Genomic DNA, 12469 nt, shown 5'->3' on the forward strand with positions numbered 1-12469 from the left:
CAGTCCAGACATGATTTATTTAAGCAGGGTGGACCCTGCCTCTCACCCAAACACAGCTGGGATAGGCTCCAGCACCCCCGTACTACCCTTGTAAAGATAAACGGTAGAAAATGTATGAATTAATAAAATCTAGTAACCGATTTTATTGCAAATGTTGATCAGTGATCAGTCCAGAAATGATTTATTTAAGCAGGGTGGACCCTGCCTCTCACCCAAAGACAGCTGGGATAGGCTCCAGCACCCCTGTATTACCCTTGTGAAGATAAGCGGTAGAAAATGAATGAATTAATAAAATCTAATAACCGATTTTATTGCAAATGTTGATCAGTGATCAGTCCACACATGATTTATTAGGCAGGGTGGACCCTGCTTCTCACCTGAAGACAACTGGGATAGGCTCCAGCACCCCTGTACTACCCTTGTAAAGATAAGCGGTAGAAAATAAATGAATTAATAAAATCTAATAACCGATTTTATTGCAAATGTTTATCAGAGATCAGTCCACACATGATTTATTAGGCAGGGTGGACCCTGCTTCTCACCTGAAGACAGGTGGGATAGGCTCCAGCACCCCCGTACTACCCTTGTGAAGATAAGCGGTAGAAAATGAATGAATTAATAAAATCTAATAACCGATTTTATTGCAAATGTTGATCAGTGATCAGTCCAGACATGATTTATTTAAGCAGGGTGGACCCTGCCTCTCACCCGAAGACAGATGGGATAGGCTCCAGCACCCCCTGTACTACCCTTGTAAAGATAAACGGTAGAAAATGAATGAATTAATAAAATCTAATAACCGATCTTATTGCAAATGTTGATCAGAGATCAGTCCACACATGATTTATTAGGCAGGGTGGACCCTGCTTCTCACCTGAAGACAGCTGGGATAGGCTCCAGCACCCCCCGTGCTACCCTTGTGAAGATAAGTGGTAGAAAATGAATGAATTAATAAAATCTAATAACCGATTTTATTGCAAATGTTGATCAGTGATCAGTCCACACATGATTTATTTAAGCAGGGTGGACCCTGCCTCTCGCCTGAAGACAGCTGGGATAGGCTCCAGCACCCCTGCGCACTACCCTTGTAAAGATAAACGGTAGAAAATGAATGAATGAATATAATCGAATAACCAATTTTATTGCAAATGTTAGGCTCTTTGAAACTTATAACATATGGTAGTAGTAATCACATGGCTGTAAAAAAATAAAATTACAGTCAACTAATGTAATTTGTATGTAAAAGTATGTACATATACTTGCCACGCAGACGCAAAAGGGCTCACTCCGTTCATGCCATTGTTCTTTGGAACAAATGCATCATGATGCATCTTCGTGTGAAGGCCAGTAAACTTATTGAGTTAATTTGCATTAATTATGCTATTAAGTCATTAATGTGATGAATTAATGAAGTAAAGTCTTTCATGAAAAGTTCCCTCGGTGTTCATATGAGTAGGTATCCTGGTCGTGATCTTCCACATTCAGACTGGAGGTGTCTTCAGGGGATCTGATCTCACTGTATTCCAATGAGGCCCTTATCATCGCCCATTGAAGGGTCACAGGAGAACCAGAACCTTGATGAGACGTTATGATCATCTTAGTCATCTCGGCGGTCTCGGGGGGGGGGGGGGGGGGGGGGGGTTCCTCTCACTTCTGCAATAACGACTCGCTGATTGGACTCTGGACACCCTGCAGATGCTAGCAGCTGGTCCGAGCGAGGCCTCATTTTGCTTGCTAATAAATGTACACATGCACGCGTGTACATATGTTCTGCCGCTGAGATGTAAAGGAATCCACATATCTGTGGGCCCAATTATCCCCACCTCGGGTGAAATGATTAAAAGAATTGGAATCTGGCGTTCCAAGGAATGCAAAGAGCTTTGGGGAAGTGTGTACTTTTGTAGCGCTCCAAGGCCGTTGATGACATGAAAACAATTAAAAGTGAGTTTAGGAGGCCCTTGAGTCAATTAATTTCATTCCGGCGGTGAGCTGGAGGCGGTCTCTTAGCAACCGTACCCCTTCTCCGCAACCTTTGCCCCCTTTTTGGCAGTGACGGGAATGTTTCCTTAGGTGTCTCTTCATTGTGATTGGTTGAGGTCTTCCGTGGATGTTAGCTCCTCCCTGAAGGGAACCTGGCATATCTCAAAGAGGAAAAAAAAAAACTCTGCGGGGAGTGAAGGATGCTGGATTTTACGGGATTTGACGGGATTTGACTCCCAGAAGTAGCAAGGTGACAAACCGTGTTAGGGATGGGGCCATTGGGGGGCGGTTGGGTCCTCTGTGAGCATACAGCACAAAGAAGTTCATTCATTCATTCATTCATTTTCTACCGCTTTTTCCTTACGAGGGTCGCAGGGGTGCTGGAGCCTATCCCAGCTGTTTTTGGGCGAGAGGCGGGGTACACCCTGCCAATCCCAGTTCCCAGTCCCAGTTCCACTTGTCCAAAAGTAGTAGGAAGAAGCAAAGCTTATTAAATCCTACCCCTCCATCTGGTACTTTTACAATCACTAACTGTTACATTTGTTCACTTCCTGCTTTCATAATATAGTTGAAGTTTTTTTTTTATGTTTTATTCATTCATTCATTCGTTTTCTACTGCTTTTCCTCACGAGGGTCGCGGAGGGGTGCTGGAGCCAATCTGGTGGTGGCCAGCCAATCACAGGGCACATATAGTCAAACAACCATTCACACTCACATTCATACCTATGGACAATTTGGAGTCGCTAATTAACCTAGCATGTTTTTGGAATGTGGGAGGAAACCGGAGTACCCGGAGTAAACCCACGCATGCACGGGGAGAACATGCAAACTCCACACAGAGATGGCCGAGAGTGGGAATTGAACCCTGGTCTACTAGCTGTGAGGTCTGAGCGCTAACCACACGACCGCCGTGCCGCCCCGTTCATGATTAGTTCATGGAAATTTTGAACATTTCAAAATGTTTTTTGTGCACTGGCACGCAACCGTGCATGGTTTATACACTCCTGTAAACCAATCAATTGGCATGCAAAATTGTGTACCACTGCACGAGTATACAAAATTAACCAAAATGTCTTAACCCTAAAACGATGAATTTAAGTTTTTATTTGTTTTTTTTTAATTTTTTCATTTTTTTTTAACCACTTTTTTTAACCACTCGACCACCGTGCCGCCTATAAAGAAGTTGTTACAGGAAAAAGAGAGATACCAACACTGTAAGGGAGCGGGTTAAAAAAAAAAAAAAAAAAAAAGTGGCAGAATTCAGGGGTGTAAATGATGAATTACTTTTCATCAAGTGAGAGGAAACATACTCCGGAACAATCCAGAAAACGGAGCAGGGAGAGTCTGACCTCGTGCTTCAGAGCAGCCAATATCTTCATTCAAGAAGACAACCATGAAATTACACAGAAAATGGGATTGTCATGAGCGGGCCCTTGAAAATCTTGGTGTACAGTCATTATGGCGGAGAGAGAGCCTTCATCCACACATCATACCCACTAAAAGAAGGCGAGCTGGGTGTGTACCCCCCCCCCCCGGGGGAGCAGCCCCAGGGTCGGGCTCAGTGTAATAGGAACCCGTTGGATCTTTTTCTAAACTGTAACACGTCGTACTACATCATCGGAAAAAAAAAAAAAAACGAGGAACATCACCAGCAGGAGCATGTCTTTCACGGCTTGACATAGCGTTTTTTTTTTTTTTTGGCACTCGTACGCGTGGAACCGTGGAACCGTGGAACCGATCTTTAGTTCTAGTTCACGCCTCCCATGTTGTACATGTGGAAAATAAGCAGAAAACACGAATATAGGAGAGTATAGATTGGCGAGTATACAGTAGTGATAACAAGGCCCCGCCCATGTGTGTTGGTGATGTACCTGTCAGGCCCCCCCACCTCCTGGCCCCGATGTTGAGGTGCGGTGCGCCTGTTTTTGAACACTTTCCCTCCATAAAGACATTCATTCATTCATTCATTCATTCATTTTCTACTGATTATCCTCACACGGGTCGCAAAGGGTGCTGGAGCCTACCCCAGCTGTCTTCGGGTGAGCGGCAAGGTCCACCCTGCCTAATAAATAATGTCCAGACTGATCACTGATCAACATTTGCAATAAATTTGGTTATTAGATTTTATTAATTCATTCATTTTCTACCACTTATCTTCACAAGGGTAGTACAGGGGTGCTGGAGCCTACCCCAGCTGTCTTCGGGTGAGCGGCAAGGTCCACCCTGCCTAATAAATAATGTCCGGACTGATCACTGATCAACATTTGCAATAAAATCGATTATTAGATTTTATTAATTCATTCATTTTCTACCGCTTATCTTCACAAGGGTAGTACAGGGGTGCTGGAGCCTATCCCAGCTGTCTTTGGGCAAGAGGTGGGGTCCAACCTGCCTAATGAATCATGTCCGGACTGATCACTGATCAACATTTGCAATAAAATTGATGATTAGATTTTATTCATTCATTCATTTTCTACCGCTTATCTTCACAAGGGTAATACAGGGGGTGCTGGAGCCTATCCCAGCTGTCTTCGGGCGAGATAAATCATGTCTGGACTGATCACTGATCAACATTTGCAATAAAATCGGTTATTAGATTTTATTAATTCATTCATTTTCTACCGCTTATCTTCACAAGGGTAGTACAGGGGTGCTGGAGCCTATCCCAGCTGTCTTTGGGCAAGAGGTGGGGTCCAACCTGCCTAATGAATCATGTCTGGACTGATCACTGATCAACATTTGCAATAAAATTGATGATTAGATTTTATTCATTCATTCATTTTCTACCGCTTATCTTCACAAGGGTAATACAGGGGGTGCTGGAGCCTATCCCAGCTGTCTTCGGACGAGATAAATCATGTCTGGACTGATCACTGATCAACATTTGCAATAAAATCGGTTATTAGATTTTATTCTGCTTATCTTCACAAGGGTAGTACAGGGGTGCTGGAGCCTACCCCAGCTGTCTTGAGGTGAGAGGCAGGGTCCACCCTAACTAATAAATCATGTCTGGACTGATCACTGATCAACATTTGCAATAAAATCGGTTATTAGATTTTATTCATTTTTTACATTTTCTAGGCGGGGTCCACCCTGGACTGGTGGCCAGCCAATCACAGGGCACATATAGACAAACAACCATTCACACTCACATTCATACCTATGGACAATTTGGAGTCGCTAATTAACCTAGCATGTTTTTTTTTTGGAATGTGGGAGGAAACCGGAGTACCGGGAGAAAACCCACGCATACACAGGGAGAACATGCAAACTCGACATAGAGATTGCCGAGGTTGGAATTGAACCCTGGTGTTCTAGCTGTGAGGTCTGCGTGCTAACCACTTGGGCACCGCGCCACCCAGAAGGTTTGAGTCCGTCCGAGTGCTGGGGGTGTGATGAGTCTGTTGACGCCGTTGTGTTCCAAAGTTCCACTTCTATGAAAGTTGTTTTTTTTTTAAAAGGCCAGCGACTCCAAAACAAAACGCTCCATGCGATACGGCTTTTTCCCAGTGTTGCGAAACAAGTCCGTAAGTAGGACTTCCAGCCTCGGCAGGGCTGGATGAAAGACTAAAGATGTTCATAGCATATTTGCTTGCCTTTATTGTCCCTTCAGGGGAAACTCGCCGGCTGCAGCCATTAAAAATAGAACACAGAACGTGCTTCAAACAACGTAAGACATGAATACTGTTGCTTTTGATTGCGCATTGATTAAACACAATTTAGAGCGTTATGAACTTCTAATAAGCACCAAAACCATGAGATGTTTCACCTTTCAGGTTCTTGTTTGTACAGTTGCTGGCCATCCAGCGCCAAAGTCTCGTCTTTCCGATCCCGAATGTTTGAAACGCTATCAAAGAGTTGGCGTGGCAACAAAGCGGGAAACTTTAAAGGCTTCCACCTTTACCGCGATCTGGCGGGGGCTCGTCTCTCAAAGGTAAATAAGTGTGAAATGGGACATGTGTTTCCCATCCGCTCCCTTTGTCACACATGTTCTCCTTTCTGTCTGATTAACATTCCACCTATTCCAGGTCCCGCCGCTGCGATCTACTTGCCAAAACACTTCCCCCCGGACCTCCCTCCACCTGGAACCACACATCATCTCTCAAAGCCCACACTTCCTGTCCATCTGAGATCCATCGGGGCCGATCAAGAGGCGCTCCCGAGTGTAGGCTGACAAGATCCCGGGTCTTTGTGTTTATTCTGGAATTCTTTGCTCCCACTGATGGATTGTTTATTGCTCTTCATTAGACGATGGTAATTATTTGAATAATAAGCCAACACGGATGGATCTTGCTTGAATCTGATGCCGCGGTTCTGATCGGCGCCGGCGGCTGTGTCTTGAGAACATCATGAGACAGGAAATCAAGCAGAGGCGAAAGAAAAACATTTTTTTTTTTTTATTTAGTCACATGAAAAATATGAAAAAAAAACGAGTCTTTTCTCCACAATTTTAAAAATCAGCTCGTTCATACGTTACGCCAGTCTTTGATTGGCTGCATCAAAAAACACAATTATTGAATTTTGATATGGCTTGGTACTAAAAGTGTTCCAATATATGTAAAAAAAACACATGGAAAATATTTTTCCAATACATGATTATTTAGGAGTGTTTAAACTTTATATGTATGTCAAATATCCATCAGTACTACATAAAATTCAGGGTAAAGCCGTGTGAACATGTCCCATTTACTGCCATTCATTTTGTCAATGGGAAAAATGAATGGAGAATCTTGAAATTTGAAAAAAATACTTTAATAACCCTAGAAAAATGATGTTGTATAGAAGTTCAAGTTCATTTTTTTTTTTTTTTTTCATAATTCATCACTTAGAGATGCTTTAGATAGAGTCCTCGTCCCTTCGCAGGCCCGATCATCCATATAGCAGAACTAAATGTTGATTATCAAAGCATATATTTCACACACTACTAATAAAGCTTCATATTCATGACTTATGTAGCAAATGGCTAGTTCACTAGTCATGGGAAAAAACATTTCTTTTACCGACTCCGGTTCTTATGAGTCACTGACTGAACGGCTTACGTACAAAAGAGTCTCCACCCCCGTTGAAAACACAGATTTGACTTGTCCCATATTTAATTACGCCCACAAAAGTGAATGCTGCACATATTTAAGGTAAAATGATTGACTCTAAATACCATGAATAAAATAGGGCTGCACGGAGGTCGAGTGGTTAGCACGCAGACCTCACTGCTAAGAGACAAGGGTTCAATTCCACCCTCGGACGGTTTTCTCCAGGTACTCCGGTTTCCTTCCACATTAAAAAAAAAAAAAACATGCTAGGTTAATTGGTCCAAATTGTAAATAGGTATGAATGTGAGTGTGAATGGTTGTTTGTCTATATGTGCCCTGTGATTGGCTGGCCACCAGTCCAGGTTGTACCCCGCCTCTCGCCCCAAGAGAGCTGGGATAGGCTCCAGCACCCCCCGGGACCCTCGTGAGGAAAAGCGGCAGATAATGAATGAATGAAAAACATACATAAGTCGTTGCGGAGTATAAGTCGCACAAGGCCAAAAATGCATAATTAGGTAGAAAAAAACATACATAAGTCACTGCGGAGTATAAGATGCACAAGGCCAAATTTGCATAATTAGGTAGAAAAAAACATACATAAGTCGCTCCGGAGTATAAGTCACACAAGGCCACAAATGCATCAATAGGTAGAAAAAAACATACATAAGTTGCTCCGGAGTATAAGTCACACAAGGCCAAAAATGCATAATTAGGTAGAAAAAAACATACATAAGTTGCTCCGGAGTATAAGTCGCACAAGGCCAAAAATGCATAATTAGGTAGAAAAAAACATACATAAGTCGCTCCGGAGTATAAGTGCACAGGGCCAAAAATGCATAATTAGATAGAAAAAAACATACATAAGTCGCACTGTAGTAAAGGTCACACAAGTCCACAAATGCATCAATAGGTAGACAAAAACATACATAAGTCGCTCCGGAGTATAAGTCGCACAAGGCCAAAAATGCATAATTAGGTAGAAAAAAACATACATAAGTCGCTCCGGAGTATAAGTCGCACAAGGCCAAAAATGCATAATTAGGTAGAAAAAAACATACATAAGTCACTCCGGTGTATAAGTCGCACAAGGCCAAAAATGCATAATTAGATAGAAAAAAACATACATAAGTCACTCCGGAGTATAAGTCACACAAGGCCACAAATGCATCAATAGGTAGAAAAAAACATACATAAGTCGCTCCGGAGTATAAGTCGCAAAAGGCCAAAAATGCATAATTAGGTAGAAAAAAACATACATAAGTCACTCCGGAGTATAAGTCACACAAGGCCACAAATGCATAATTAGATAGAAAAAAACATACATAAGTCACTCCGGAGTATAAGTCACACAAGGCCACAAATGCATCAATAGGTAGAAAAAAACATACATAAGTCGCTCCGGAGTATAAGTCGCACAAGGCCAAAAATGCATAATTAGGTAGAAAAAAACATACATAAGTCACTCCGGAGTATAAGTCACACAAGGCCACAAATGCATCAATAGGTAGAAAAAACATACATAAGTCGCACTGGAATATAAGATGCACAAGGCCAAATTTGCATAATTAGATAGAAAAAAACATACATAAGTCGCTCCGGAGTATAAGTCGCACAAGGCCAAAAATGCATAATTAGGTAGAAAAACACATACATAAGTCGCTCCGGTGTAAGTCACGAACATAACACCAACGAACACTTCCGAAAAAAAATGAAAAAACTAAAAAAATAAAATTTAGGAAACACATTAACAAAATAAATTAACCAAGTTACAAACTAGAAATAGATCGAACCGAGGCCCAGATCGACAGGAATGGAGGCCGATGATTTCGGCGAAATGAACATGTGAGTGTGCATGGTGTGCTGAACAACTGAAATAGCTGCTTCACAGTGTTTTACAAAGTACAAAATGAGGACATACATTTAGTTTTATTTTCTTTATTTGAACGAGTCGGTGAACAAGTTACCAAAGACACGTACCCAAGTGCCCCAGTTCAGTAAATAGCTCATGTGAGTGTGCATGGTGTGCTGAACAACTGAAATAGCTGCTTCACAGTGTTTTGCAAAGTAGAAAATGAGGACATACATTTAGTTTTATTTTCTTTATTTGAACGAGTCGGTGAACAAGTTACCAAAGACACGTACCCAAGTGTACCAGTTCAGTAAATAGCTCACGTGAGTGTGCATGGTGTGCTGAACAACTGAAATAGCTGCTTCACAGTGTTTTGCAAAGTACAAAATGAGGACATACATTTAGTTTTATTTTCTTTATTTGAACGAGTCGGTGAACAAGTTACCAGAGACACGTACCCAAGTGTACCAGTTCAGTAAATAGCTCATGTGAGTGTGCATGGTGTGCTGAACGAGACATGAAATAACTGCTTTACAGTGTTTTGCAAAGTAGAAAATGAGGACATTTAGTTTTTTTTCTTTATTTGAACGAGTCGGTGAACAAGTTACCAAAGACACGTACCCAAGTGCCCCAGTTCAGTAAATAGCTCATGTGAGTGTGCATGGTGTGCTGAACGAGACATGAAATAGCTGCTTTACAGTGTTTTGCAAAGTAGAAAATGAGGACATACATTTAGTTTTATTTTCTTTATTTGAACGAGTCGGTGAACAAGTTACCAAAGACACGTACCCAAGTGTACCAGTTCAGTAAATAGCTCATGTGAGTGTGCATGGTGTGCTGAACGAGACATGAAATAACTGCTTTACAGTGTTTTGCAAAGTAGAAAATGAGGACATTTAGTTTTTTTTCTTTATTTGAACGAGTCGGTGAACAAGTTACCAGAGACACGTACCCAAGTGTCCCAGTTCAGTAAATAGCTCATGTGAGTGTGCATGATGTGCTGAACGAGACATGAAATAGCTGCTTCACAGTGTTTTGCAAAGTACAAAATGAGGACATACATTTAGTTTTATTTTCTTTATTTGAACGAGTCGGTGAACAAGTTCCCAGAGACATGTACCCAAGTGCCCCAGTTCAGTAAATAGCTCATGTGAGTGTGCATGGTGTGCTGAACAACTGAAATAGCTGCTTCACATTGTTTTGCAAAGTAGAAAATGAGGACATACATTTAGTTTTATTTTCTTTATTTGAACGAGTCGGTGAACAAGTTACCAAAGACACGTACCCAAGTGTACCAGTTCAGTAAATAGCTCATGTGAGTGTGCATGGTGTGCTGAATGAGACATGAAATAGCTGCTTTACAGTGTTTTGCAAAGTACAAAATGAGGACATACATTTAGTTTTATTTTCTTTATTTGAACGAGTCGGTGAACAAGTTACCAGAGACATGTACCCAAGTGCCCCAGTTCAGTAAATAGCTCTTGTGAGTGTGCATGGTGTGCTGAACAACTGAAATAGCTGCTTCACATTGTTTTGCAAAGTAGAAAATGAGAACATACATTTAGTTTTATTTTCTTTATTTGAACGAGTCGGTGAACAAGTTACCAGAGACACATACCCAAGTGCCCCAGTTCAGTAAATAGCTCACGTGAGTGTGCATGGTGTGCTGAACGAGACATGAAATAGCTGCTTCACAGTAGAAAATGAGGACATACATTTAGTTCTATTTTCTTTATTTGAACGAGTCGGTGAACAAGTTACCAGAGACACGTACCCAAGTGTACCAGTTCAGTAAATAGCTCACATGAGTATGCATGGTGTGCTGAACAACTGAAATAGCTGCTTCACAGTGTTTTGTGAATGAGGACATACATTTAGTTTTATTTTCTTTATTTGAACGAGTCGGTGAACAAGTTACCAAAGACACGTACCCAAGTGTACCAGTTCAGTAAATAGCTCATGTGAGTGTGCATGGTGTGCTGAACGAGACATGAAATAGCTGCTTTACAGTGTTTTGCAAAGTACAAAATGAGGACATACATTTAGTTTTATTTTCTTTATTTGAACGAGTCGGTGAACAAGTTACCAGAGACATGTACCCAAGTGTCCCAGTTCAGTAAATAACTCATGTGAGTGTGCATGGTGTGCTGAACAACTGAAATAGCTGCTTCACATTGTTTTGCAAAGTAGAAAATGAGGACATACATTTAGTTTTTTTTCTTTATTTGAACGAGTCGGTGAACAAGTTACCAAAGACACGTACCCAAGTGTCCCAGTTCAGTAAATAGCTCATGTGAGTGTGCATGATGTGCTGAACGAGACATGAAATAGCTGCTTCACAGTGTTTTGCAAAGTAGAAAATGAGGACATTTAGTTTTTTTTCTTTATTTGAACGAGTCAGTGAACAAGTTACCAGAGACACGTACCCAAGTGTCCCAGTTCAGTAAATAGTTCCTGATTTTTCAGCGATTTGTTCATGAATCCACCATTTTTAACATTTGTCTCATTGCCGTTTCACCACTGCAGCCCTTTGTTATTTTTAATGGATGGATATTTCTTAAATATTCCTTTTTGAAATATGCATCAGGCTGAGCCTGCAGCATATTTTATCCTGAAGATCAAAAAGCTTCATAAATGACATAGATATGATGGCTACCTATGTACACGTCCGTGCACGTCAGTAGACGGGGTGCAACCGTGCATTACTTATTAACGCAGCACTTAATTAGCTGTAATTTCACATCAGCAATGTACTAAGGACGTATTAAATAAACATCTATGTCTATTTAACACGTCTAATTAGAATATTGTGTCAGACTTGTTGGGAAGGCTTATATGCACAAACATCTTGTATGTTCATTATCGGGCCGATACCTTGGCAGCTCAAAGTGCCGCGAGGGGAACAGCGCAAGACATTTGCATACGCAAATATTCCTTTGGTTAACCGTGCCAGCGTAGGTTCAGATCCCGATTACCTCCCCCAAGAAGGTAATGTTTTTACTACACAGTACTATTTGTTGTATTATTTGCTTATTATGTTTTTTTAAGATTAAAAAAAAAGACCTACCTGTCAGTCACTGCTCCTCTGCTTTTGTCACTTTTTGACAGCTTGATGCCGGATTCTCCAATATTTATGATTTTTTTAATTGTTCTGTGCCGCATTCTAAAAATAGAATTTAACATGAAAACTTAAATTCTGCAGAGAATAATGTCAAAATATTAAGAGCAAAAAGTTGTAAAAAAGAATAATTTCACAAGAATAAATATTATAATGAAGAATATTATGAGCAAGTCATTTAATCGCATAACATTGAAATATTAACTTAAATATGTGATCTTTTTTAGAAAACATAATATTATTAGAAACAAACAAAATAAAATGAAGTTGTAATTGTTGCAAAATTAGGTTGTGGAAAATATATAATATTACAAGAATAAAGTCAAAGTAAAAAGAATGAATTAAGAATGAATATTTACCTTATATACTACATTAGCTTTATGGAGCGTATGTATTCTAGTATTGAGAGCATGGGTGTCATATTTACACTTTTACACCAAAATATGGCATAGGAAATTAATGCAATTTGAATGAATTAATTAACAATGTATT

The 12469-nt window shown here is 40.7% G+C and overlaps 1 long non-coding RNA gene across 2 annotated transcripts in view; it reads left to right on the forward strand.

Moving 5' to 3' along the window:
• Window positions 1-12469, forward strand: part of LOC131104614 (uncharacterized) — a 201613-nt gene that overhangs the window by 171001 nt on the left and 18143 nt on the right. The gene's annotated exons all lie outside the window — the stretch shown is intronic.

This window comes from Doryrhamphus excisus, linkage group LG15 (genome assembly GCF_037039965.1).
Source record: "Doryrhamphus excisus strain RoL-2023G ecotype Guam linkage group LG15, RoL_Dexc_Guam_v1.1, whole genome shotgun sequence".
Lineage (NCBI taxonomy): Eukaryota > Metazoa > Chordata > Actinopteri > Syngnathiformes > Syngnathidae > Doryrhamphus > Doryrhamphus excisus.